Here is a 27,485-nt window from a genome sequence, read left to right as displayed (position 1 = left end):
GCTTAACTTTTCTGAACTTATTTTTGACATCTGTCGAAGGGGAATGAAATGGATGTTTTGCCTTGTTTTTAGGCTTATAAATAATGTGAAGTAATATATGAAAAAAAGTTCTATAAGTTAAAAATAACCCCTTTAAATATAAAGCATAATTATGGAAAATAGATGCAAAACCAATGGCCATATCCTTTATTCACAGACCTAATGGAAAGCCCTTTACTATTAAATGTCACTGCTGGAACCACAGTGCCACCTACAGACTTCATACCAGAACTACAGAAGACTAACAGTCATGTTTTGGGGGACCGTCTATGTTGTGTTAATGCATATGGATATTTTGTTGGCAATATTCCATTACAAAGTGCTCTCTGTGATGTTCCAGCATTTAATTCAGTTTAGAATGTAAATCTTTCGTCAAAGAGTTCAAAAAAAGTTTAGACCTAAAAGCAAATGTGACCAGGAACCAGAGATAGCACTTAGGTAATGACTTTACATTATACTGCTCTCTAAATGGAACAAGAAAGACATTTTCAGGAAGTTTAGATAATTGGATCCTTATTAATTGAATACATACATGCTATACTCGGAAAAGCAAACAATAATATATTTATATACATGCACACACACAATAAAGGAAATAGAGGAGACTGATTTAATGCATTATTAAGAAATGGCTTTATGTCTTTAGTGAATATTGACCAAGACCAACACAGTTCCTTTCCTCATAGAGTAGGGGTGATAAAATGAAAAACATAAAAATCAGTCTTACTGTAAACATAGATGGTGTAAGATAACAAATGAAAAACATGTGTCATGGCTAAAGACGGAAAACCAACTGGAAAAATAGAATTCGCAAAGCCATTCCTTGCAGTTCTGCCCTAATTTGTTAAGTAGGGATTCCGACCTGTGTTAGACCCTTTGGTGATACATTTTTATTTGTGGTCTCACATGCCTTCCATCACTTTACTCTATAAAAGCAGAAATGGCATATGTATTATTAGGCTAAATGTCATAAGTAACTAGAGGTACTTATCAAAAATTATAATTAACAATTAATTCAATAAAAAGTAAGTGTTTACGCTTCCCTAGAAAGGAGTCTCTTTGGTGCATACATTAGTCTACTGAAGCTTATAAGAAACAGAAGCTCTACATTAAGTTAGGATTTGGGGACAAAGTTCTTATCCAATAATCAGTGCTTATTATATTATAATTTTCCTTTGCACATAGTTATCTCTTTCTGGAATGGCAAAGGGCTGTCAGTTATCTCCTTCTAGAATGGCTAAGGATTGTCTGTAGAGGCAGCTGATAAGGAAAGCTGATGTTCAGGGACCCAGCTGTCACCCATCGCTCTAATTCTTTCCAAATCAGACACATGACAAACTAGCGTAACAGACTTGCAGTAAATATTTGTTTAAGGAATAAATAAACTATAGGACCTACAAAATGATTATGTCACTGGTATAATGTTTTGAATAACATTTAAGAAATTATGGAAGCAAGTGCAATTATAGTAATAAGTATCTGCTTACACTTTTATCATTCATAAAATGTCATTCAGTTCACAAGTTATCTTTGACATGAAAATATATATCTACCGAAAAATTAAAGTCCCTGTTCTTTGTTCTATACTTTTATAATCATGAGGAAAGTGATAAGAGGACAATATATATATATACATATATGTATATATATATATATATATCTTAATTTGGGGGGATTGTCATATAGATTACTTAACTATAATTTAAAAGCTTACTGATTATATTTTGCTAGTGCTTAAAGTTGAACAAACACCTATTTATAGAGGCATCTCTCCCAACTCAAGAAATTCGCCAACAGTTATAAAATATAAAACAAAACACATGGTAATATTTTCAGTAAGATAGGAGGATGCACTTTTTGTCACACAAGTTGAATCCTATGATCTTTGTCTTAATATTATAAAACAAGGGAGCACAGCATATTTATTGTGAACTACAAAACACATTAATCAGTGTTCTCTAGAGAAACAGAACCAGTAGGAGATGATAGAAAGATAGATTATAGGTACATATAGACATAAATATACAGAAATAGATTTCATATGAGAGATTGGCTCAATAATAACGGAAGCTGTGAAGCCCCATGACATGCTACCTGCAATCTGGAGACCCTGAAAGCCAGTAGTGGAGTTCCAATCCAAACCTGAAGGCCTGAGAACCATGAGAACCAATGGTATAAGTCCCGATCTGAGTCCAAAGACCCAAAAATCAGTAGGGGCACTATCCAAGTGCAGGAGAAGATGAATGTCCCAGCCGAAGCAGAGAGTGAATTTGGTCTTCCTCCACTTCTTCATTCTGCTCAGACCTGCACTGGATTGAAAGATAGCACCTGCACTGGTGAGTATCCTTATGGTATATATACCATATATATATATATGGTATATAAGGTGCTTCCTTACCATTTACTGATCTAAAAGCTAATCTCTTCCACAAACACCCACACAGACACATCCAGAAATAATGTTTTACTAGCTATCTGGGCATCCCTTAGCCCAGTCAAGGTGACATAAAATTAACCATCACAATACTTTGTAATAATACAAAAATACATTGTATTTCAACATTATCAAAATGTCAGCAACACAGTAGGCCATTATGAAAATTATTGTGAGCCAATGAAATGTCAGTAAAACTAGACAGAATTAGAAGAAATCATCAAAGTCAAAGTAAATGATAACTGAAAAATTAAGTCCATATTAGGAGCGAGTAATATAAGGTCCATGTGCCAAACATGCCATTTGGGGAGATTTTCATGTGCTACTATCTGCCTTGTTTTAAAGAACTTGCAAAATATCCATTATCTGTTCTTAGCGTGCTGCTGTGAAGTGTGGGTGTGATCAATATCAACAGTCCAGTGACTCATACTTTGACAAAATGACTAACACAAAGCTCCCAAAAGTTACTAAGAGCTTCTCTAAATTAACCTACTGTGGCCTAAAGGATTCATTTAAAAACAAACAAACAAAAAATTGAACAACAGCCATAATGAAGAATGAAAACTCTACTGAAGGACAGCTTGGAGATACTCTAATAAAGATGTGGAAGAATATTTAAAAAAATAAGAAAAGAAAACTCTAGGAATTTCATAATCCTAAATTGATCAACAGAGGCCTTTTATCAGATAACAGTTTTCTCAGATTGTAAGGCAGCAGGAGTCTAAGGAAATGTCGTACCTATAAAATTAAACAGAGTCCAACTGCCTTAATTTGTACTCAGTTTGAAAGTGTTTATAAATTTTTATTAAGATTCCTTCATTAGCCTTTAATACTCAACTTCCTACTTATTGTGGGCTTATTACTACAAGAGGTCCTCGCCTAGACGACAGCACAATCTAATTAGAATGTATCACATTGGTTGTCAGTGTTTCTACCTGAAGCTCGTCATGCCTTCATGAACAGACATGGGCTTAACCCTGAGGAGATTTTGAAAATCCATCACAGGAGAGTCACAGAAGTGTGACCAAGTTCAGGGTGAAAAAATAATTATCAGATATAGCACTTTCAAACTCCTTTGCTTTAGAGATAACAAAATCTTGTTTAGCCAGAACGCCTGGGGAACAGGAAAATCTGATTAAATCGATTTTCTACCTAAATTATGTAAACATATAAACTTTTTTTTTTATTCATTGTGAAAAAAAAGAAAAACTGTGCTGAGTTATTAATAAGAATGCTGTTTGACATAATATAGGAGGGCGTGGCTGCTGCTGTTCAGTCCCTAAGAGTCGTGTGGGACTCCGCACCCACGACTGCAGCACACCAGGCTTCCCTGGCCTTCACGATCTCCAGGAATTTACTCAGACTGACTGGCATTGAGTCAGTGATGCCATCCAAGCATCCCATCCTTCACTGCCCCATTCTCCTCTTGCCCTCAGTCTTTCCTAACATTAGTTGAGCTAGTTGGGGTCGTTTTCCCAAAGGTGAGGCTTTGGCTCCAGTTTGTGATTTCTCCCTCTCCTGCAGATCCTGGTCTGTCTTCCGCTCTTACTCTCTGTCTGCTGGAGCACCCTTCTGCCACTGGCCGTAGAGTGGGGGATAGTGTAGCTCTGGCAACTGAGGCATTAGGGATGCCCATGGACCCATTCATGGGATCATCACATGGGGCTTTCCCAGTGACACGTGGGCAGCCCTCCTGCTGGAGTCCAGAACCACACCTGTTCATGACCTCTGATATTGTTATCTGCCTCTTTCTGAATCTCTCCACTCCCCCAGGAACGGAGGTTCTTCCTCATATTCTGGGTACTGTGGAAGAGAAAAGAATTTCTCCATCTGCATCCCACACAGCTGGGAAAGCTAGGTATTCATTCAATGTTTCTCTTTCGCCCATGGGAGAGAGCACCACTTCAGCCCCATCCTGTGCTACCTTAGTGGAGGAGCAATGCTGGTGCAAAGCTCCTTTTACCCTCTCCAGTGCAGCTAAACTCATATTATTGTTCAACAGAGTGCTGGAATCTCCCCTCAGGAAACCTGGGCTTCTACAAATGCTCTTTTACCTGTGGGCATTTGTCCAAGTCAGAGCCCTCCAGGCGGTTCCAAACCACAGTGGAAAGAAACAAAAGCTTGTTTACAAGCTCCTGCCAGTTCCACTGCCAGCATAGAGGTCTGTCTGTCACCTGATGCAAAAGTGCCATGGATTACACAACTCTCATGGAGACACTTTCGTTCATGGGTGAATGCCAAGTTTTAGTTGTTAAAAAGAGGAGAAAATGAAGGATGGCTAATATTGTTATTAGGCTGATGTTCAAGTCTTCATTTTCTTGAAGAAACCTGTCAAAGATAGGATTATGGCTTCTTATCCATTGCAAATTCATGTATTTGAATGTAGGTGGCGCTAGTGGTAAAGAACCCGCCTGCCAATGCAGGAACCTTCAGATGAGGGTTCCATCCCTGGGTGGGGATGATTCCCTGGAGAAGGGCATGGCAATCCACTCCAGTAGTCTTGCCTGGAGAATCCCATGGACAGAGGAGCGCCCCAGGTGGGTTATAGTCCATTGTGTCGCAAAGAGTAGGACACAACTGAAGCGAGTAACACACACACACACACACACACACACACACACACACACACACACACACACACATACATATTATGGTAGGCCTCTGTTAGCTTTCTTTCCAGTAAAAACAAAACAAAACAAAATGCGCCTGTTGCCATTTCCATCTTTCAAGATAAACTACAGTCTATCAGCTGCCTTGACTTTGTATCAAAGAACGAGTTGACTGTGTGTAAAGAAACCACCAAAGATAGAATATACTGACAAAGCTAGAATAATATTAATTGCTTTTCTGTATCATATGGGTATTAATGCTGCTGCTCTGAAAAATGGGAGTTAACTGTATTTTTATAAAGGGTGCTTGATCCCAAAACTCCTGTTGTAGAAACACATGTGTAAGGAACTACATTTGTTTCTAATTTCTAAAGTCATCTTGTAAATTCTGAACCTCAACAAACATTAGGATAGCCTTTGCACTTTGTACAGTATACCTTTTTACATTAGGTTATAAAATATATTTGATGTGGCAATGAACTACATTTTCAGAAATGATAGTTATTGCTGTAATATGCGTCCACAGCATATGTTGACTTTGCACTAACAGCCAAATCAATAAGTTAAAATTGAAAGGCCATCTACTATTGTATTTTTAATTGTGAGTTTCATATGTGACCTTCACTTTTACCATAGTAATCTCTCAATTTTACACATCGAAACTCTAAAAAAAGTGCATGGGTTTCTATGTTGTCCAAACTGGTTCCTTTAGAAAAGCAACTAAGCTCCTGGCCCCTTACCATATAGTCTCTATTTTTGAAGGTCTCAGGCCAAAGCAACAGGGAGACCAAGATCTTAGAAACTGAATTCAATTAGGAGAATGGTGTGTGTGTGTGTGTGTGTGAACTATAAATTGTCACTTATCAAGATCATTGCCAATGACTGAACAAAGGCATATGCCATCTGCCTCTGCAGAGACTGAACCCCTTGCTGCAATGACTACTGACCTTTCACAAACCCTGAGAGAGTGCAGGGTGGAGCGAGCACATTCTCTGTGATCCAGGGAATCTGGTGGGACAAGTCTTTAGATAGCTGGATGTTTTTAGGAACAGATTTTATTATCTCAATCCCTGCATCTTCTCATATCTAGAGAAGCACCAAATCCCTTCATGGTGACATCAGATCCTCAAGACTAACAAAAAAACCTTTTGTAGAATGAGTGCTTCATTTTATTGAACTTCCCCTTCACCAAAACCTTATATATTGACCTTCCCCACTGCTGCTTTAGAGCAGTCTCTCAGGGATGTCTGAGATGCTGCTTCCCAGGCTGCAGTCCTCATTTTGCCCCAAATAAAACTTAACTCGCAACTCTCAAGTTGTACATCTTTTTAGTCAACACATGTGTCAGAATATAATTGCTTTACGATGTTGTATTAGTTTCTGCTCTACAACAAAGTGAATCAGCTATATGTATATGAGAGGGCAACAGGCAGGAAGGCAGGGGTCCCCAAGCATAGGAAATTGACTGCAAGTGTCAGACTTTTTTTCCATCTCTCATAAGACGCAGAAGGAAACAAACTACAAGTATCAAACCTTTTTTTTTTTTTCTCTATACAAAATTAAAAGGAAGCTTCTTTTAAAATTCTGTGTTGCCGTGATGACACCTGGTTCCACCTGAACTTAACTTTTCTCAAACCTTGAGCTAACCTATGTGCTTTTCTTATGGAAATGTTTTTCTTAAGCTATGTTAATGAAACTATAAATTTGCTTGGAAATCTGCCTTTCTTCAAGATTCATGTCAATTGTTTTATGGCCCAAGATGACTCACATTTTGCCAACATTATCTCAAAATACATGTTGTGGGTGAGGGGCCTGGTGCAACTCTCTCAGTTTTAAGACATTTCCTTTCTCTAATTAGCAGCTTGCTAACAGTTATATCGTCTTCCCTGGTGGCTCAGAGGTTAAAGTGTCTGTCTACAACGCGGCAGACCCGGGTTCGATCCCTGGGTTGGGAAGATCCCCTGGAGAAGGAAATGGCAACCCACGCCAGTATTCTTGCCTGGAGAATCCCATGGATGGAGGAGCCTGGTGGGCTACAGTCCACGGGGTCGCAAAGAGTCAGACACGACTGGGCGACTTCACTATCACTAATAGGTATATAACTCCTTGCTAAAAACTAGCAAGGGGGCACTCTTTCTGCTCCCTTCTGATGTCTATGTCAGAGGTTTTCTCGGTGTCTTTTATACTTTAATAAAACTTTATTACACAAAAGCTCTGAGTGATCAAGCCTTGTCACTGGCCCCAGATCGAATTCCTCTCTTCCAGAGACCAAGAATCCTGGAGTCGTTCACGGCTCACAGCGGCAACCTTTCATATACATATATCCCCTCTCTCTTGAGCCTCCCAGCCACTCACATTCACTATAATATTATCCCATTCTTCAATAATAAATGTATTTAGCTCAATAAAAATAAATAATGCAGTTTTTAATATTTTAAGTTTTAGGTTTTTTTTTAAAGACCTCCTAAAAATCATTGTACCAGGTATCACCCCATGTTTGCTTGAGTTGTCTAATTAATTAATTCTTCATTGATTCATGAAGACTTACAATGTTCCTTACCTTTGTGTCAGCTATAAGAACATAATATTTTAAGTACATTTCTTCACATAATTGACTATTTCAGTTTTAAAATCAGTGTAAAGGTATGCAGGTTTGTTTTTGTTTTTCGGGGGTTTTTTTTGGTACCAATCTGCTTATTCATCAGTCACCGTGTACACTCAATATGAAAACTGGCTGAAAATTGACAATTCATGACTGGAATGGTCCCTCAGTAGAACTAGATTGTTTTACCAAGAAATAAAGCAAAATGAAGAAATAAGGAGAAACTTATTCTCTCCTGGAAATTGCTTGACTGATGCTTGTTGTTCAGTTACTCAATCGTGTCTGACTCTTTATGACCCCATAGACTGCAGCACTCCAGGCTTCCCTGTCCGTCACCATCTCCCAGAGTTTGCTCAAACTCATGTCTATTGAGTTGGTGATGCTATCCAAGCATCTCGTCCTCTGTCATCCCCTTTTTCTTCTGGCCTTCAATCTTTTCCAGCATCAGGGTCTTTTCCAATGAGTCAGCCATTCGCATCAGGTGGCCAAAGTATTGGAGCTTAAATTTCAGCATTGATGACTAAAAAGATGTACAACCTGAGAATTGTGAGTTAAGTTTTATTTGGGGCAAAATGAGGACTGCAGCCCAGGAGATAGTATCTCAGATAGCCCTGAGAGACTGCTCCAAAGCAGCAGTGGAGAAGGTCAATATATAAGGTTTTGGTAAAGGGGGAGTTCAGTACCATTAAGCATTCATTTTATCAAAGGTTTTTTGTTAGTCATGAGGATCTGATGTCACCATGAAGGGATTTGGTGCTTCTCTAGATATGAGAAGATGCAAGGATTGAGATCATAAAAATCTGTTCCTAAAAACATCCAGCTGTCCCATTAGATTCCCTGGTGCACAGAGTACCTCACTCCACCCTGAACCCCCTCAGGGGCTTTTGAAGGTCAACAGCTATATCAGGGTAGGATTCAATCTCTGTAGAGGCAGATGGCAAATGCCATTGTTGTTCAGTCATTGGCAATGATCTTGGTAAGTGCCAATTTGTAGTTGACAGCATCAGTCTTTCCAATGAATATTCAGGACTAATTCCCTTTAGGATTGATTGGTTTGATCTCTTTGCAGTCCAAAGGACTCTCAAGAATCTCCTCCAACACCACAGTTCAAAAGCATCAATTCTTCGGCACTCAGCCTTCATTATGGTCCAACTTTCATATCCATACATGAACCTTTGTTGGCAAACATGCATGTTATTTATGGTATTTTTTTTTCTAAAGAGGACAAATAATACCCCTTCCCTATGAAAACTTTCATTTCACAAAAAATTGCTATTTTCCATAATGCTTTAAGTCTCAAAGTGGATTCTAACTGTTTAAGTCATCCTGGGATATGAAATCAATAACAAAAAAAGTAGACTAATCCAAATTATTAAGCTACAATTCTTTCCAAGTCACATGATCAGGTTCTGAGATCAAGAGTAAAATTTACTTCAGGCTATCAGAATCATCAAAAATAATGCATACTGGGTAATGCTGACATATATTTAATAAGATTTTTAAGTATCTAGCTGATTTCTAGTTGAGATTGGAAACCAGTTCTGCAGCACTAAGAAACTGGTGCTTTGCAGCCTTTGCATATTCACTGTAGGCTGTAGTTCTTTGTAAATATTGCCACAGCAGAAGACGTGCAAGGAGAAAAGGGTTGAGTGTTGATATGGAATACCCCAAAAAGAACTTGGAAACAAACCTAAAATTATAATTACTGAAAGCAATGAATTAATGAAAAGCAAAACTGAGGGAGAGCAGAAAAAAATATTTTCATCTTCACAGGAAGAAACTGAACTTAAAGCATTATGCTATCTAACACCAAGCCTGCAGAGGGTTTTGTAAGCCCTCTGGACAATTTAGTTGATATAAACCAAAACATGAAGGGCTTCCCTGGTGGCTGAGCTGGTAAAGAATCTGCCTGAAATGTGGGAGAGCTGGGTTCAATCCCTGGGTTGGGCAGATCATCTGGAGAAAGGAAAGGCAACCTACTCCAGTTTTCTGGCCTGGATAATTTCATGTACTATATAGTCCATGGGGTCACAAAGAGTTGGACATGACTAAGGGACTTTCTCTTTCACTTTCTTTTCAAAAAATGAGAGATTTCTCTACATGTAGAATTTTTGTCATAAAACAAAGACCAGATAAGGTGAGTAATGCTTTGTGTATTCTAAAATTCCATTTAAAAAATAACAACTTTAAAATATTAAGTGCATGTGGTATTACCTTTCATCTTAAAATGATTTTTACTTTGTCTCAATATTTCATTTTTTGATGTTTCCCTTATTAAATGTCTAAATCAAGTGGGGATAGTTTTATATGTTAATGAAATATATAATCTTGCCACTACGTATCAGCTCATACTATTATCAAATAAGTATACTATTATGTTACACCAGTTTGTTTTATAGCAAACCTCTGAAACATTTAGTATTGCCTTTTCATAAAAATGATACACTGTTTAGGCCTATTTTTTACATGAGCATATTTAATGAATAGCATAATTGGTAGCATTTTTTCCTTAGTGATCCATATAGCATCATACCTTATAATCAATGGTATCTTAGATTCAACGAAATAAGAAGAATGATAATACATAACTTCTTTTGAGCTTCTCTAAATGCCAGACACAACACTTTGCAAGTATTAACTTCATTTAATAATTACAAAACTCTTAAGGTAGAACCTAAAACTATTTGAAAATCAAGGTTGAGTGTGTATATAATAATTACCTTAGGTCATGCAGCTAGTAATAAAGCTTTGAACCCAGTACAACTATAGAGGCAATCAATGTAAAAACCTCACCACATTGTAACACTCAAGATACACTATTTACTTGGAAGTAATCATCTTGTTTAGGGGGAAATGAATAGCCTTAGTTCTGAAACTAAAATAGAAAATAGTGTTCCTCCTAGAAAACCACATCATTATCTCTTAACAATTTAATGGCATCCTGTCAAAGATACAGTTTTCAAAAGAGATTTTAAAGTTCTGTTGTGCAATACTTCAAAGTTATTACTAAATAAGAAATATTGACCCAAGTTGTACCAGTCTTTTAACAACTACACTTTTATCTTTTATGTATGAATGTGGGGCCAGAAAGAGCTATATTCTGTAGAGCTAGAGGTGGAAACAAACAAAGTAACCAACCTTGGACCCAATTTTTATGGGAAAATAGGTTTTGGCTTTCGTTGGCCATATAATGTAGTGTCTATAGCCTCTAATTAGACAGAACTTCAAACAACACCACTTTCAATATTTAGATGTTAAGTGGTTCTGGACAACATTCCCAAAAAATATTTCTGTATATAAATGTGAGATAATAATATCTTACACAGCATGCAGAGAATTTAAAAAGAATAGAAAAATTATATAGAAATATTGTGGAGAGTGCACAGTACTAGAAAGAAAGTGAAATTTGTACCTATTAATCTCATTTATCAAAACAGACCACAAAATTTAGAAGCATGTTTTGCCAATATATTATCATTTATGATTCACAAAATATTACCAACATGAATATATATTTCCTTTGTCATAATTAATTGAAATTTCTGTTGTTGCCAGTTTCTATATCTGTCCTATAACATATTTAAAGTGATTTTGTAGTTCTGCAAAGTTGTTCCTAAGAACTCTTAGGATGGAGTAATTACAAACATTTGCCTTATAAAACATGTTATCTAGATTTCTTCCCAATAGTAGATTATTGATGTGGCAAAGTTTGAGCAGACCAATTCATCCTAGGTAGAGCTCTGATATCAGTGCATATGTAATTTATAACTTGATTCATGCCTAAATATAAAGATAAAGGAAAGATCAGCCAGGATTAGACGGCTGTGAAACCAATCAGTTTTTCTTATTGAATAGGTTATTTGCCTTAGTAACTCCACATCTTACAGTAGCATGGCATATCTGTGGTGATAAATGAATGAACATCCCGACCAGTCAACCTACATAAGAAGAGAATCATGTTCTATAGTTACACCTCAAATGATTAGACTTAGTTTGGAAAAGAATCATCCTTTGGATCAGAGCTGTCACTGATAGCTCAGTTGGTAAAAAAAATCTGCCTGCAATGCAGGAGACCCGGTTCAGTTCCTGGGTTGGGAAGATCTGCTGGAAAAGGGATAGGCTGCCCACGCCAGTATTCTTGGGCTTCCCTTGTGGCTCAGCTGGCAAAGAATCCAACTGTAATACAGGAGACCTGGGTTCGATCCTTGGGTTGGGATTACCCCCTGGAGAAGGGAAAGACTACCCACTCCAGCATTCTGGCCTAGCGAATTCTGTGGACTGTGTAGTCCATGGGATCGCGAAGAGTCAGACATGACTGAGCAACTTTCACTTTCACTTTCATCAACACAGAACTTTCCAGCGAATATGGAATGGTATTATCAGACTTTGGAATATTTGTACATAGTATAAAGCTTGATTCAGTTGATTTCAAAAAATATAATTTATAAGCCACATAATATTTCCCAAGGATTGGGCTAGATGATGTACTGGAGTACCAAAAAGCCACACTTCCTGCCCTCAGGAAAGCAATGAACAAGTGTGGGAGACAGACAAATGTGGTCACTCAAGGCATCACAAAGTACAAGGTACACCTTGACATTTTCGCTGGTATAAAATGACTTCTTGATATAATTTTGAAGAAGATGAAATATCAGAAGTAATTTTAAAGAGTCAAATATATTTTAATACAAATTTATTTGGTGACATTTGGAAAACCAAACATATGAATCTGCTTATAAGAGTAGGGAATAATTTTATGAGCAACTAAATCCTATACAGCCAGTTATTAGAACATGTACCTAGACTCATCATTAAATAAATGTTTCTTCCCTACTTCTATAAAATATTCAATACAAAATGTCAGATGTAAAAACACACAAACATCACACAGCCAAAATCAATTTCTTCTTCAGAAATAAGAGTTTTTCTTCCAAAGTTACAATTTGATTTCTTTTTTAATTTTTACATTTGGAAAGGTCAATAAATCTGTCAAAACTTTATATTGCATATATATATATATGTCTATGTATATACATACACATACAGAAAGGAGATTATGTTTTCATGTAAATTTAAGGTTCTTCAAGCCAACCAAGAGTTATTAAAATTATATGTGTGTAACATAGTCTCTCTAAGAGTTTTCTATTCAAGCTCTGGCTGATATTTTTCTTTTCTCTTTGCTTCCAGGAACATATTGGAAAACAAAGATTAAACAGAATTCTCAAGTAAGTCATTTACTAACTGAGAATTTAATTGTGAGTTCGCCAACCATGGTTTGATTTTTCCTTGTCCTGTTCCAAGGTTATAAACCTTTCAATTCATTTATATTTATAAACAATTCCCACTACACTATGTGCATGGATTATTAGGAATGTCTCCCAACAGAATTTTGTCAACTTTCTGTACATAATTAATTAAAAGCCCTGGTTCACTTTTTATCAAAATTTCACAGTGGGTTAGAATATCTGAAATCTAAACTGAAAGTCTCTTTTAGCCCAAATGACTACTCATTCCCTAGTTTGGAAGGCTCTTTATTTCATGGATTTGAAAAGGAAGATTAAAGCCATTGCAGAAATCACCTTGGGCAGAATGTGGTTTTACTGATAACAGAATTATGTTCCACAGAAACAGAATTATGTTTCTTTATCTAATTAACACACCATGATTAAAAAAAAAAAAGCAAGCCAAAGGAGAAAATGTCTAGCCTAAAACTAAGATCCCACCTACAGAAGAATGGAAAGGGTGTAAGAGCTGACTTCTACCCACGCACTGTTTGTAATTCCCATTGTATTTCTAAAAGGAACTCAGATAAGCAGTCTTCATATACCTTGCAGTAGCAAAAAAAAAAAAAAAAAAATCCCTAATCCTACAACTACACCTAACCCTGCCTCCTCACAAAGGCACCTTTGAATCACCTAAGGAGAAGTTAAAGCCTAACAATGCCAGGGCTCTAGCCCTTAATTAGTCTAGGATGGAAACAGAGAAAGTTTGCTTATGATACAATTATATGTATATATCGTCAGGTGATATTACTAAGCAAACAAGATTGAAAATTTTGAAGTCCTAGTTTGTTAATTTTAAGGAATTTGGAGTCATGTAAAAATGTATGGATTGTATTCATTTTCACAATATTCATTTTGTTTCCTCTGTTTCCTCTGTTGTTGTTGTTCAGTCACTAAACTGTGCCCAATTCTTTGGGACCTTAATGTCTGTAGCACACAAGGCTCCTTTGTCCTCCACTATCTCCCAGAGTTTGCTCAAATTTACGTCCATTGAGTCGATGATGCTGTCTAACCATCTCCTCTCTGCTGCCCCCTTCTCCTTTTGCCATCAATCTTTCTCAGCATCCAGGTCTTCAATGCATTGGCTCTTTCCATCAGGTGGCCAAAGTATTGGAGCTTCAGGTTCAGCATCAGTCCCTCCAATAAATAGTCAGCATTGATTTCCATTAGGATTGGCTTGTTTGATCCCCTTGCTGTCCAAGGGACTGTCAAGAGTCTTCTTTAGCTCCACAATTCAGAAACATCAAGTTTTCAGTGCTCAGTCTTCTTTATGGTCCAACTCTCACATCCATACACGACTACTGGTAAAACCAAAACTTTGACAATGTGATTATTTGTTGGCAAAGCCATATCTCTGCTTTCTAATATGCTGTCTAAGTATTGTCAGCAGATGACAGAGGGCAACAGAGAATGAGATGGCTGGACGGCATCACCAATGCAATGGACATGAACTTGGGCAAACTCTGGAAGATGGTGGGGGACAGAGAGGCCTGGCATGCTGCAGTCCATGCGGTGACAGAGTCAGACATGACCTGGCAACTGAACAACAACTAGTTTGTCAGAGCTTTCCTTCCAAGGACCAAGGGTCTTTTTATTTCATGGCTGTAATCATTGTCCACAGTGATTTTGGAGCCCAAGAAAAGAAAATCTGTCACTGCTTCCACATTTTCCCCTTCAGTTTGCCATGAAGTGATGGGACCAGACGCCATGATCTTAGGTTTTTAAATGTTGGGTTTTAAGACAGCTTTTTCACTTTCCTCTTTCATCCTGATTAAGAGTCTCTTTAGCTCCTCTTCACTTTCTGCCACTAGAGTGGTATCATCTGCATGTCTTAGGTTGTTGGTATTTCTTCAAGCAATCTTGATTCCAACTTGTGCTCATCCAGCCTGGCATTTCACATGATGTACTCTGCATATAAGCTAAACAAACAGGGTGACAATATACAGCCTTGTTGTCTTCCTTTCCCAATTTTGAACCAGTCAATTGTTCTATGTCTGCTTCTAACTGTTGCTTCTTCACCCACATATAGGCTTCTCAGGAGACAGGTAAGGTGGTCTGGTATTTCCATCTCTTTCAGAATTTTTCAGTTTGTTCTGATCCACACATTCAAAGGCTTTCACATAGTCAATGAAGCAGAAGTAGACGTTTTCCTAGAACTCCCTTGCTTTTTCTATGATTCAGTGGATGTTGCCAATTTGATCTCTGGTTTCTCTGCCTTTTCTAAATCCAGCTTGAATATCTGGAAGTTTTCAGTTCATGTACTGCTGGAACCTAACCTGTAAGATCTTGACCATAACCTAGCTTTCCTTAGCATTACTTAAATTTTGAGAGTGTACATTTAGCATGAAGCAGTAGGTAACAGACTAAAAGTACAGCAGGCACTGATAATAAGTACCTATTCAAAGTGGAACTTTACCAAGTAAAGTAATTGAAATTTAAAAGATCTTTCATATCCCTGTCTTATACATCTGCCGTCAGTGGAGGTATTGTTGTTTTTAGATTCAGGTACACGGACTTGGGTTAATTATACTCCTCTATCCATGTCATAATTGCATCTTAGGCCCATGTAACATTTCTTCCATTTATTTAATCATCTAGCCCACTCCCATTTCCCACAGGATAGTCATAAAGCAATTCAATTAGCAAATGGCAAAGGACATGATGAGATATTTTACCAAAGAGGTTATAGAGATGGCAGAGATGGCAAATAAACTCATGAATCAATGTTCAACATCACCAGCCACTATGAAAACACAAATTAAGAGCACAATGAGTTTTCACTACATACCTCCTTTTATGGCAGTTCACATTTTTGTGCTTCATAGTTGCTGCATTTTTTTTTTTTTTTTAACAAATTGAAGAAAACTGTCAAGCAAGTCTATTGGAACCATTCTCCCAACAGCATTGTTTTTTAATTAACACGTGTACATTTTTTTTAGACTTAACGCTGTGCTGTGCTGTGCTTACTTGCTCAGTCGAGTCTGACTCTTTGTGATCCCATGGGCTATAGCCCACCAGGCATCTCTGTCTAGGGGGATTCTCTAGGCAAGAATACTGGAGTGGGTTACTATGCCTTCCTCCACGGGATCTTTTCAACCCAGTGATCCAACCCAGGTCTCCTGCATTACAGGTGGATTCTCTAGCATCTAAGCCACCAGGCAAGCCTAGGCTTACGGCTATTATATACTTAATAGGTTATAGTATAGTGTAAACATAACTTTTTATATGAGCTGAAAAATAAAAAAAATCCTACCACTTGCATTATTGTGACATATGTTTTACTGCAGTGATCTGGAGCTGAACCTGAATTATTTCCTGTATAGGTGTACAGATATGCCTGTAGTTATTAAAATGAGTACTTTTTTTAATAGCAACAATACCAAATTCTGCTGACAATGTGGAGAAACTGGGTCTTTAATATATCTCCTGAAGAAATATTGAGGGTAGTGTTACTCTGGAAAAAAGGTTTGATAGTTTCTTTTAAAACTAAACCTTTAATGTGCATATAATATAGCAATCACACTCCTAGACATTTATTTCAGAAAAATAGAAACATCTGTCTAAATAAAATATGCACACATTTGTTCAAAGCAGCTTTATCTGCAATGGTTAAAAATTAGAAACCACTGAAATATCCTACAATACATGAATGGTTAAAAAAAAAAGGTGGTTCAGACATGCAGTGAAGTACTACTTAGCTGTAAAAATGAATCAACCATTGACATGTAATAGCTTGAGTAGATCTCAAGGGGATTACACTGAGTAAAAAAAAAAAATCAATATCAAAAGATCATATATGTATAATTCTATTTATATATCATTCTCCAAATGACAAAGTTAATAGAGAGGAAGAACTGATGAGTGGTTGTCAGGGTTAGTGATGGTGAGGAGGGCGGGGCAACTACAATGAGTAACACTAGAAAGATCTTTGTGGTAAGGTGGTGAATACACAAATGTACATCTGATAAGATGACATAGAACTATACACACACTTTGTACCAATGTCAAATTCATGTTTTATATATTGTACTATAAGCATTTAAGATGTAACCTGGGAAATCTCACGAACACAGGAGCCTGGCAGGTTACAGTCCATGGGGTCACAAGAGCCCAACATGACTGAGGGGCTAAATATGGGGGAAACTGGAGTAAGCGTGGAAATTGAGTCGCAGTTCTTTCTGTGCTATCTTTACAACTTCCTGTCAATCTAGAATATTTTAAACCAAAAACAAACTAAAAACAAAGAACTTTCCTTTTTCCATTGTAGTTACTCAGCTCCTTGTTGAATATCAATTAAGCATATATATGTGAGGGTTTATTTCTTAACTCTCTAGTGTATATAATTGGTTTATTTGTCTATCCCTATTGATGCTAATACCACACTATATAGGATGGAGTTATTTTACAGCTGGACAGGGAGAACTCCCTATTTATGTTCAGGGAAGGTGGGTATCCAGCTTCAACTATTATGTCAGTGGTTCAGAGTGCTAACCAGATGTGGTCTTTGGGCTAAACAATTCACTAATAATCAGTGATGTGCTGTTTAAGGTCTTAAACACCCTTTCTGACATCCACTTTGGTGGCTTTCAACTGGCACAAGACAGTTGACTTGGATATGTTACAGGAGCATATAAAAATATATCACTAGAAATTTCAGTCTTGAGCTCTAATAAGCCAAGATTCTTCAAACAATCTTGATTGTTTAAACTTAGCAAAGATTGCAATTTTGTGTAAGAACATGGAGAATCTTCATCTAGAACTCTCAAATTCAATGCGTGTCAACATTCTCTTTTTCTTGCTGTATCATATACTTTCTCCTTATTTAAAGCCTGACATTAAAATGTTTTTTGGTGACCTGTGAGTCATTCTAATATCCAAAGTCATTCAAATAACCTTTAAAACATTCTCTGTATTGCTGTAGCTTTATGGTAAGTCCTGAAATCATATAGTGTAGTATCTCCAAAATTTTATGCTTCTTTTTCAAAATGGCTTTGGTATTCTACATTCTATATATGTCCAAGTGCATTTTAGAATTGGTTATCTATTATGTTTTAAAATACCTGCAGGAAATTTTGTAGATGTATTTTGGGAGAATCTTAATATTGTCTTCCAATGCATTAACATGATATATCTATTTATACAGCTCTTTGTTTTCCTCAAAAAGACTTGATTACTTAAATGTAGCAATCTTGCTGAAATTTTATTAGATTTATTCTAAGATGTTTTATATTATTTTTGATATTACTTTATATCCTGAAATGTTTAAAAATTTTATTTTCCAATTGTTTCTTGCTAATATATACTGATAATTGCTCAGTTGTGTCCCACACTTTGGACCTCATGGACTATAGCCTCTGTCCATGGAATTAATCAGTCAAGAATACTGGAGTGGGTAGCCTTTCCCTTCTCCAGGGGATCTTTTCAACTCAGGGATGGAACCTGGGTCTCTCACATTGCAGGCAGATGCTTTACTGCCTGAGCCACCAGGTAAGCTAATATATAGAAATTTAATCAATTTTTATTGATATTCAATCTTGCTCTTATTTTATAATTTCCTTCTTTTATTTACTGAGTTTTTAATTTGCTCTTCTTTTTATAGCTTCTTGAACTGACAGCTAAGACCATTAATTTTATATCTTTACTGTTTCCTAATACAAATGTTTAAAGTTGTACAATTTCCTCTAAGTATTGCTTTTACTGCATTTTAAAAACATTAATGCTATATTTCCTTACAATTTAGTTCAGTTCTAGAATCCTTGTTCCAGAGACTACAATATTCATCTTTAACTGATTACAATCTACTTTCAATATTATTACACTATTTCAAAAAATGTGTAAGAGATTTCTTATAGCCTAATCCCACTTTCCCACCTCTGCCCTTTAGAGACTTGTTTTATAACTTGACTTTTCTAAATGCAAAAACAGGATAATAAATTGTTTGGAATTCCCTGGTGGCTCAGACAATTATAAATTACACTTTTAAAATACTTGTTTTTATTTATGCTTTACTTAGTTAAGACTCATCTAAAGATACACACAGATACACACACACCTGATTTAACTATCTACCAAATATGTGCTATTTCTGATATACATTCCTGTGCAGCTCTTGTGATCTGGTATTGATACAAACAAGGGTTTTTGACCTTCCCCAATCAACAGAAATTGACTAGGAGCCAGACAAGAAATTCAGTAAAGGCTTTCTTTATTTGGGCACCTGCTGTATTAGGGGTGAGCAAGAGTAAGTAACAGGTCCCCTTGCTTTCTCTCCGGGAGAGGGGGGCTGAGCTGGTTCTTTAAATGGGGTGAGGGTAAGAGTGTACCTGAGAGTCTAGCCAGAGGGGTGGCTTAGGTGGTTTGCCCACCCCTTTGTTGTGCGCTCGATCCCTGCATCAGGAAGATCCTCTGGAGAAGAGCTGGCAACTCCACTATTCTTGCCTGGAAAATCCAGTGCACAGGGGAGCCTGGTGACCTACAGTCCATATTGTCAGAAAGAGTTGTACATAGCTGAAACGACAGCACATTTGCTGTGTGAAGGGGCTTGCGCAGTATCCAGCTTTCGCTCCCAGCATCCTGTTTTGCTTCTAGGTTCCTGGTAGTGGTATTGTTTTCTTATTTTCGTCTTCTTCTAACTTTTGGCTTGTAATTTGCCCCAACTACACAAACACATAGTTACTATTAGTTCCTCATAGTTTCTTTGTAATTTGTAGTTCAAGGAGATGTCTATTTAAGTTCAAGCACTGCAGCACTGCAGCAAAGGGTCCCAAGTCGCAGCCTGTCTCGATATCGTTTCTATTCAACTTTTTTTTTTTTATAACAGTGCTTTTATTTATTTATTTATTTATTTATTTTTCCCCATTTTTATTAGTTGGAGGCTAATTACTCCACAATATTGTAGTGGTTTTTGCCATACATTGACATGAATCAGCCATGGATTTACATGTGTTCCCCATCCCGATCCCCCCTCCCACCTCCCTCCCCATCCCATCCCTCTGGGTCTTCCCAGTGCACCAGCCCCGAGCACTTGTCTCATGCATCCAGCCTGGGCTGGTGATCTGTTTCACCCTTGATAGTATACTTGTTTCAATGCTATTCTCTCAGGACATCCCACCCTCGCCTTCTCCCACAGAGTCCAAAAGTCTGTTCTGTACATCTGTGTCTCTTTTTCTGTTTTGCATAAGGTTATTGTTACCATCTTTTTAAATTCCATATATATGCATTAGTATACTGTATTGGTCTTTATCTTTCTGGCTTACTTCACTCTGTATAATGGGCTACAGTTTCATCCATCTCATTAGAAATGATTCAAATGAATTCTTTTAATGGCTGAGTAATATTCCATGGTGTATATGTACCACAGCTTCCTAATCCATTCATCTGCTGATGGGCATCTAGGTTGTTTCCATGTCCTGACAATTATAAACAGTGCTGCGATGAATATTGGGGTGCACGTGTCTCTTTCAGATCTGGTTTCCTCGGTGTGTATGCCCAGAAGTGGTATTGCTGGGTCATATGGCAGTTCTATTTTCAGTTTTTTAAGAAATCTCCACACTGTTCTCCATAGTGGCTGTACTAGTTTGCATTCCCACCAACAGTGTAAGAAGATTCCCTTTTCTCCACACGCTCTCCAGCATTTATTGCTTGTAGACTTTTGGATAGCAGCCATTCTGACTGGTGTGTAATGGTACCTCATTGTGGTTTTGATTTGCATTTCTTCTGATAATGAGTGATGTTGAGCATCTTTTCATGTGTTGTTAGCCATCTGTATGTCTTCTTTGGAGAAATGTCTGTTTAGTTCTTTGGCCCATTTTTTGATTGGGTCATTTATTTTTCTGGAATTGAGCTTCAGGAGTTGCTTGTATATTTTTGAGATTAATCCTTTGTCTGTTGCTTCATTTGCTATTATTTTCTCCCAATCTGAGGGCTGTCTTTTCACCTTGCTTATAGTTTCCTTTGTTGTGCAAAAGCTTTTAAGTTTCATTAGGTCCCATTTGTTTATTTTTGCTTTTTTTCCAATATTCTGGGAGGTGGTCATAGAGGATCCTGCTGTGATTTATGTCGGAGAGTGTTTTGCCTATGTTCTCCTCTAGGAGTTTTATAGTTTCTGGTCTTACATTTAGATCTTTAATCCATTTTGAGTTTATTTTTGTGTATGGTGTTAAAAGGTGTTCTAGTTTCATTCTTTTACAAGTGGTTGACCAGTTTTTCCAGCACCGCTTGTTAAAGAGGTTGTCTTTTTTCCGTTGTATATTCTTGCCTCCTTTGTTGAAGATAAGGTGTCCATAGGTTCCTGGATTCATCTCTGGGCTTTCTATTCTGTTCCATTAATCTATACATCTGTCTTTGTGCCAGTACCATACTGTCTTGATGACTGTGGCTTTGTAGTAGAGCCTGAAGTCAGGCAGGTTGATTCCTCCAGTTCCATTCTTCTTTCTCAAGATTACTTTGGCTATTCGAGGTTTTTTGTATTTCCATACAAATTGTGAAATTATTTGTTCTAGTTCTTTGAAAAATACCGTTGGTAGCTTGATAGGGATTGCACTGAATCTATAGATTGCTTTGGGTAGTATAGTCAGTTTGACAATATTGACTCTTCCAATCCATGAACATGGTATATTTCTCCATTTATTTGTGTCCTCTTTGATTTCTTTCATCAGTGTTTTATAGTTTTCTATGCATAGGTCTTTTGTTTCTTTAGGTAGATATACTCCTAAGTATTTTATTCTTTTTGTTGCAATGGTGAATGGTATTGTTTCCTTAATTTCTTTCTGTTTTCTCATTGTTAGTGTATAGGAATGCAAGGGATTTCTGAGTGTTAATTTTATATCCTGCAACTTTACTATATTCATTGATTAGCTCTATTAATTTTCTGGTAGAGTCTTTAGGGTTTTCTATGTAGAGGATCATGTCATCTGTGAACAGAGTGAGTTTCACTTCTTCTTTTCCTATCTGGATTCCTTTTACTTCTTTTTCTACTCTGATTGCTGTGGCCAGAACTTCCAAAACTATGTTGAATAGTAGTGGTGAGAGTGGGCACCCTTGTCTTGTTCCTGATTTTAGGGGAAATGCTTTCAATTTTTCACCATTGAGGGTGATACTTGCTGTGGGTTTGTCATATATAGCTTTTGTTATGTTGAGGTATCTTCCTTCTATTCCTGCTTTCTGGAGAGTTTTTATCACAAAAGGATGTTGAATTTTGTCAAAGGCTTTTTCTGCATCTATTGAGATAATAATATGGTTTTCATCTTTCAATTTGCTAATGTGGTGTATTACATTGATTGATTTGCAGATATTAAAGAATCCTTGCATTCCTGGGATAAAGCCCACTTGGTCATGATGTATGATCTTTTTAATACGTTGTGGGATTCTGTTTGATAGAATTTTGGTGAGCATTTTTGCATCTATGTTCATCAGTGATATTGGCCTGTACTTTTCTTTTTTTTGTGGTATCTTTGTCTGGTTTTGGAATTAGGGTGACGGTGGCCTCATAGAATGAGTTTGGAAGTTTACCTTCTGCAATTTTCTGGAAGAGTTTGAGTAAGATAGGTGTTAGCTGTTCTCTAAATTTTTGGTAAAATTCAGCTGTGAAGCCATCTGGATCTGGGCTTTTGTTTGCTGGAAGATTTCTGATTACAGTTTCGATTTCCTTGCTTGTGATGGCTCTGTTAAGATCTTCTATTTCTTTCTGGTTCAGTTTTGGAAAATTATATTTTCTAGGAATTTGTCCATTTCTTCCAAGCTGTCCATTTTATTGGCATAGAGCTGCTGGTAGTAGTCTCTTATGATCCTTTGTATTTCAGTGTTGTCTGTTGTGATCTCTCCATTTTCATTTCCAATTTTTTTAATTTGGTTCTTCTCCCTTTGTTTCTTAATGAGTCTTGTTAATGGTTTGTCAATTTTATTTAAAAAAAAAAAAACAGCTTTTAGCTTTATTGATTTTTGTATGGTCTCTTTAGTTTCTTTTGCATTTATTTCTGCCCTAATTTTTAAGATTTCTTTCCTTCTACTAACCCTGGGGTTCTTCATTTCTTCCTTCTCTAGTTGCTTTAGGTGTAGAGTCAGGTTATTTATTTGACCTTTTTCTTGTTTCTTGAAGTAAGCCTGTAATGCTATGAACCTTCCCCTTAGCACTGCTTTTACAGTGTCCCATGGGTTTTGGGTTGTTGTGTTTTCATGGTCATTTGTTTCTATGCACATTTTTATTTCCTTTTTTATTTCTTCTATGATTTGTTGGTTATTCAGAAGCGTGTTATTTAGCCTCCAAATGTTGGAATTTTTAATAATTTTTTTCCTGTAATTTAGATCTAGTCTTACTGTACTGTGGTCAGAAAAGATGACTGGAATGATTTCAATTTTTTTGAATTTCCCAAGGCTAGATTTATGGCCCAGGGTGTGATCTATTCTGGAGAAGGTTCCGTGTGCACTTGAGAAAAAGGTGAAGTTGATTGTTTGGGGGTGAAACGTCCTATAGATATCAATTAGGTCTAGCTGGTCCATTGTGTCAATTAAAGTTTGTGTTTCCTTGTTAATTTTCTGTTTAGTTGATCTATCCATAGTTGTCAGTGGTGTATTAAAGTCTCCCAGTATTATTGTGTTGCTATTAATTTCCTCTTTCATACTCATTAGCGTTTGCCTTACATATTGCGGTGCTCCTATGTTGGGTGCCTATATATTTATAATTGTTATATCTTCTTCTTGGATTGATCCTTTGATCATTATGTAGTGTCCTTCTTTGTCTCTTTTCACAGCCTTTATTTTAAAGTCTATATTATCTAATATGAGTATTACGACTCCTGCTTTCTTTTGGTCTCCATTTGTGTGAAATATTTTTTTCCAGCCCTTCACTTTTAGTCTGTATGTGTTCCTTGTTTTGAGGTGGGTCTCTTGTAGACAGCATATATAGGGGTCTTGTTTTTGTATCCGTTCAGCCAGTCTTTGTTTTTTGGTTGAGGGTTTCAACCTATTTACATTTAAGGTAATTATTGATAAGAATGGTCCCATTGCCATTTGGTTTGTTGTTTTGGGTTCATGTTTATACAACCTTCTGTGTTTCCTGTCTAGAGAAGATCCTTTAGCATTTGTTGAAGAGCTGGTTTGGTGGTGCTGAATTCTCTCAGCTTTTGCTTGTCTGTGAAGCTTTTGAATTCTCCTTCATATCTGGATGAGATCCTTGCTGGGTACAGTAATCTAGGTTGTAGGTTATTCTCTTTCATTACTTTCAGGACGTCCTGCCATTCCCTTCTGGCCTGAAGGGTTTCTATTGATAGATCAGCTGTTATCTTTAGGGGAATCCCTTTGTGTGTTATTTGTTGTTTGTCCTTTGCTGCTTTTAATATTTTTTCTTTGTGTTTGATCTTTGTTAACTTGACTAATGTGTCGTGGGGTGTTTTGCCTTGGGTTTATCCTGTTTGGGACTCTCTGGGTTTCTTGGACCTATGTGACTATTTCCTTCCCCATTTTAGGGAAGTTTTCAGCTATTATCTTCTCGAGTATTTTCTCATGGCCTTTCTTTTTGTCTTCTTCTTCTGGGACTCCTATGATTCGAATGTTGGGGCATTTCACATTGTCCCAGAGGTTCCTGAGGTTGTCCTCATTTCTTTTGATTCTTTTTTCTTTTTTCCTCTCTGCCTCATTTATTTCCACCATTTTATCTTCTACCTCACTTATCCTATCTTCTGTCCCTGTTTTTCTACTGTTGGTTCCCTCCAGAGTGTTTTTGATCTCATTTATTGAATTATTCATTTTTAATTGACTTTTATTTCTTCTAGGTCCTTATTAAACATTTCTTGCATCTTCTCAATCTCTGTCTCCAGGCTTTTATCTGTAACTCCATTTTGTTTTCAAGATTTTGGATCATTTTTATTATCATTATTCTAAATTCTTTTTCAGGTAGATTCCCTATCTCCTCCTCTTTTGTTTGACTTGGTGGGCATTTTTCATGTTCCTTTACCTGTTGGGTATTTCTCTGCCTTTTCATCTTGTTCAGATTGCTGTGTCTGGAGTGAGCTTTCTGTATTCTGGTGGTCTGTGGTTCCTTTTTATTGTGGAGGTTTCACCCAGTGGGTGGGGTTGGACGATTGGCTTGTCAAGGTTTCCTGGTTAGGGAAGCTTGCATCGGTGTTCTGGTGGGTGGAGCTGGATTTCTTCTCTCTGGAGTGCAATGGAGTGTCCAGTAGTGAGTTTTGAGATGGGTCTATGTGTTAGGTGTGACTTTGGGCAGCCTGTATGTTGACACTCAGGGCTATGTTCCTGTGTTGCTGGGGAATTTGCATGGTATGTCTTGCTCTGGAACTTATTGACTCTTGGGTGGTGGTTGATTTCAGTGTAGGCATGGAGGCTTTTGGATGGTCTCTTATTACTTAATGTTCCCTGTAGTCAGGAGTTTTCTGGTGTTCTCAGGTTTTGGGCTTAAGTCTCCCGCCTCTGGATTTCAGTCTTATTCTTCCAGTAGTCTCAAGACTTCTCCAACTATACAGCACTGATAATAAAACTTCTCGGTTAATGGTGAAAAGATTCTCCACCGTGAGGGACACCCAGAGAGGTTCACAGAGTTACATGAAGAAGAGGAGAGGGAGGAAGGAGATAGAGATGAGCAGGAGGAGAAAACGGGGGACTCAAGAGGAGAGAGACAGATCTACGCAGTTCTCTGTTCCCAAAGTGTTCTCCGTAGCCCAGACACCCACAGAGATTCACAGAATTGGTTTGGGAAGAGAAGGGGAAGGGAGGAAATAGAGGTGATCTGAGGGAAAAAATGGAGAGTCAAAAGTGGGAGAGAGTAATCAACACATTCCTGAGTAAAAATGGGTACTGAATATTGGATTCTTAAATGTCCAACATTGATCTCAAATACTGAAAAACAAAGATTAAAAATCTAGAGTAGAGGTTAGACTCTTAAAAATATTAAAAACAAAAACACAAAAAAATTTAGAAATATATATTAAGTTCAGTTTAAAAATAGGGCCTCTTCTCTTTTTTTTTTTTGCAAGGTTATAGTGAAATGAAAATGAAAAGTAAGCAGTAGTAGAGGAGTAATAGAGGACTTTCAAAGAAAATAAGAGAAAAAAATAAAAAAATTTTCTAATTAAAAAAATAGTAAAAATATATGAAAATGAAATTTAAGGAGTAATGGAGGAGTAATAGGGAATTTTAAAAGAAAGTAAAAGAGTAAAAATAAAAAGCTTACACTTCTCGATATCTATAGGCCCCTTCCAGTGTAGTCAGTGTTAACTACCGGGATTTTATCTGTTGCAGCGGTCATTTCTGAAGTGGTTTCCTTTGTTTATTTGGCTTCTGTTTGCTGGTCTCTTCAGTGTCTAATTTCCGCCCTGACACAGGCGGGTGGAGGTGGTCTCTTGTTCAGGTTCGCTTGTTCAGTCATGCTTCGGGGAGGGAGGGGTGCTCCATTCGAAGACGATGGGCTGCTTTTCTGGGTGCCTGATGTCTTCTGCTAGCGGTCAGTAGAGTTTTGTGAAGTTTGCTCAGTGTTCAAATATTCTTTCGATGAATTTGTAGGGGAGAAATTGGTCTCCCCGTCCTATTTCTCTGCCATTTTCTCTTAGAGATCTCCATTCAACTCTAAGAGCATTTTTTAAAAGCATTTCTTAAAGTTCAGGTGTTCCAGGGATGAATTATCTTAATTTTAGTATCCTATTCTGAAAATAAATTGTCAGCTTTATTTTGTCTCAGAATAGCTTTGTTATCTTTATTTTTGAAAGATATCTTGCTGAATATAGATTTCCAGGTTGAACATTCTCTCTCCCTCTTCAGCATTTTAAAAATGCCAATTCCACTGTTTACTGCCTTCCACTGTTCTCGTGAGAAGTTAGCTGTTATCAGTTAACATGATTTCCTTCTCTATAATGTTTTATCTTCACTGGCTGCTCTTATAATTTGCTCTTTATCTTTTCTCTTTTAGTAGTTTAACTACAAATTGCCTGGGCATGGTTTAGTTGTAGGATTTGTCATTTATCATGCTTTCATTTTGCTGAGGTTCTTTATTCCATAGCTTGCTGCTCTCTTTAATTTGGAAAGATTTTAGTCATTATTTCTTTAAATTATATGTTTTATTTCTCTCTTTTGAGCCTCCAATTACATTTTTAGACATTTTGGTATTATTTCACAAATCTTGGATACAATATTTGTCTTTATTACTTGTAGTTTTTCCCTTTTTTCTCTTTGTACTTTGGCTTGAAATTTTTTCTACATGCATTCAACATCATAATACTTTCCTATGATGTGTCTAGTTTGTTTTTAACCTACTTAAATAAGTCCTTCGTTTCTGAAATTATATTTTAAATTTCTAGAATTTTACTACATAATTCCCATCATTCTAGGGGCTTCTCCAGTGGCTCAGTGGTAATAGAGTCAGCCTGACAATGTAGGAGACACAGGAGACATGATTTCCATCCCTGAGTCAGGAAGATCTCATGAAGTAGGAAATGGAGACCAGTTCCAGTATTCTTGCCTGGATAATTCCATGGACAGTAGAACCTGGTGGACTACAGTCCATGGGGACACAA

This window comes from Cervus canadensis, chromosome 24, assembly GCF_019320065.1.
Source record: "Cervus canadensis isolate Bull #8, Minnesota chromosome 24, ASM1932006v1, whole genome shotgun sequence".
NCBI lineage: Eukaryota > Metazoa > Chordata > Mammalia > Artiodactyla > Cervidae > Cervus > Cervus canadensis.
The sequence above is the reverse complement of the archived record's forward strand: the minus strand, read 5'-3'. Positions refer to the sequence as shown.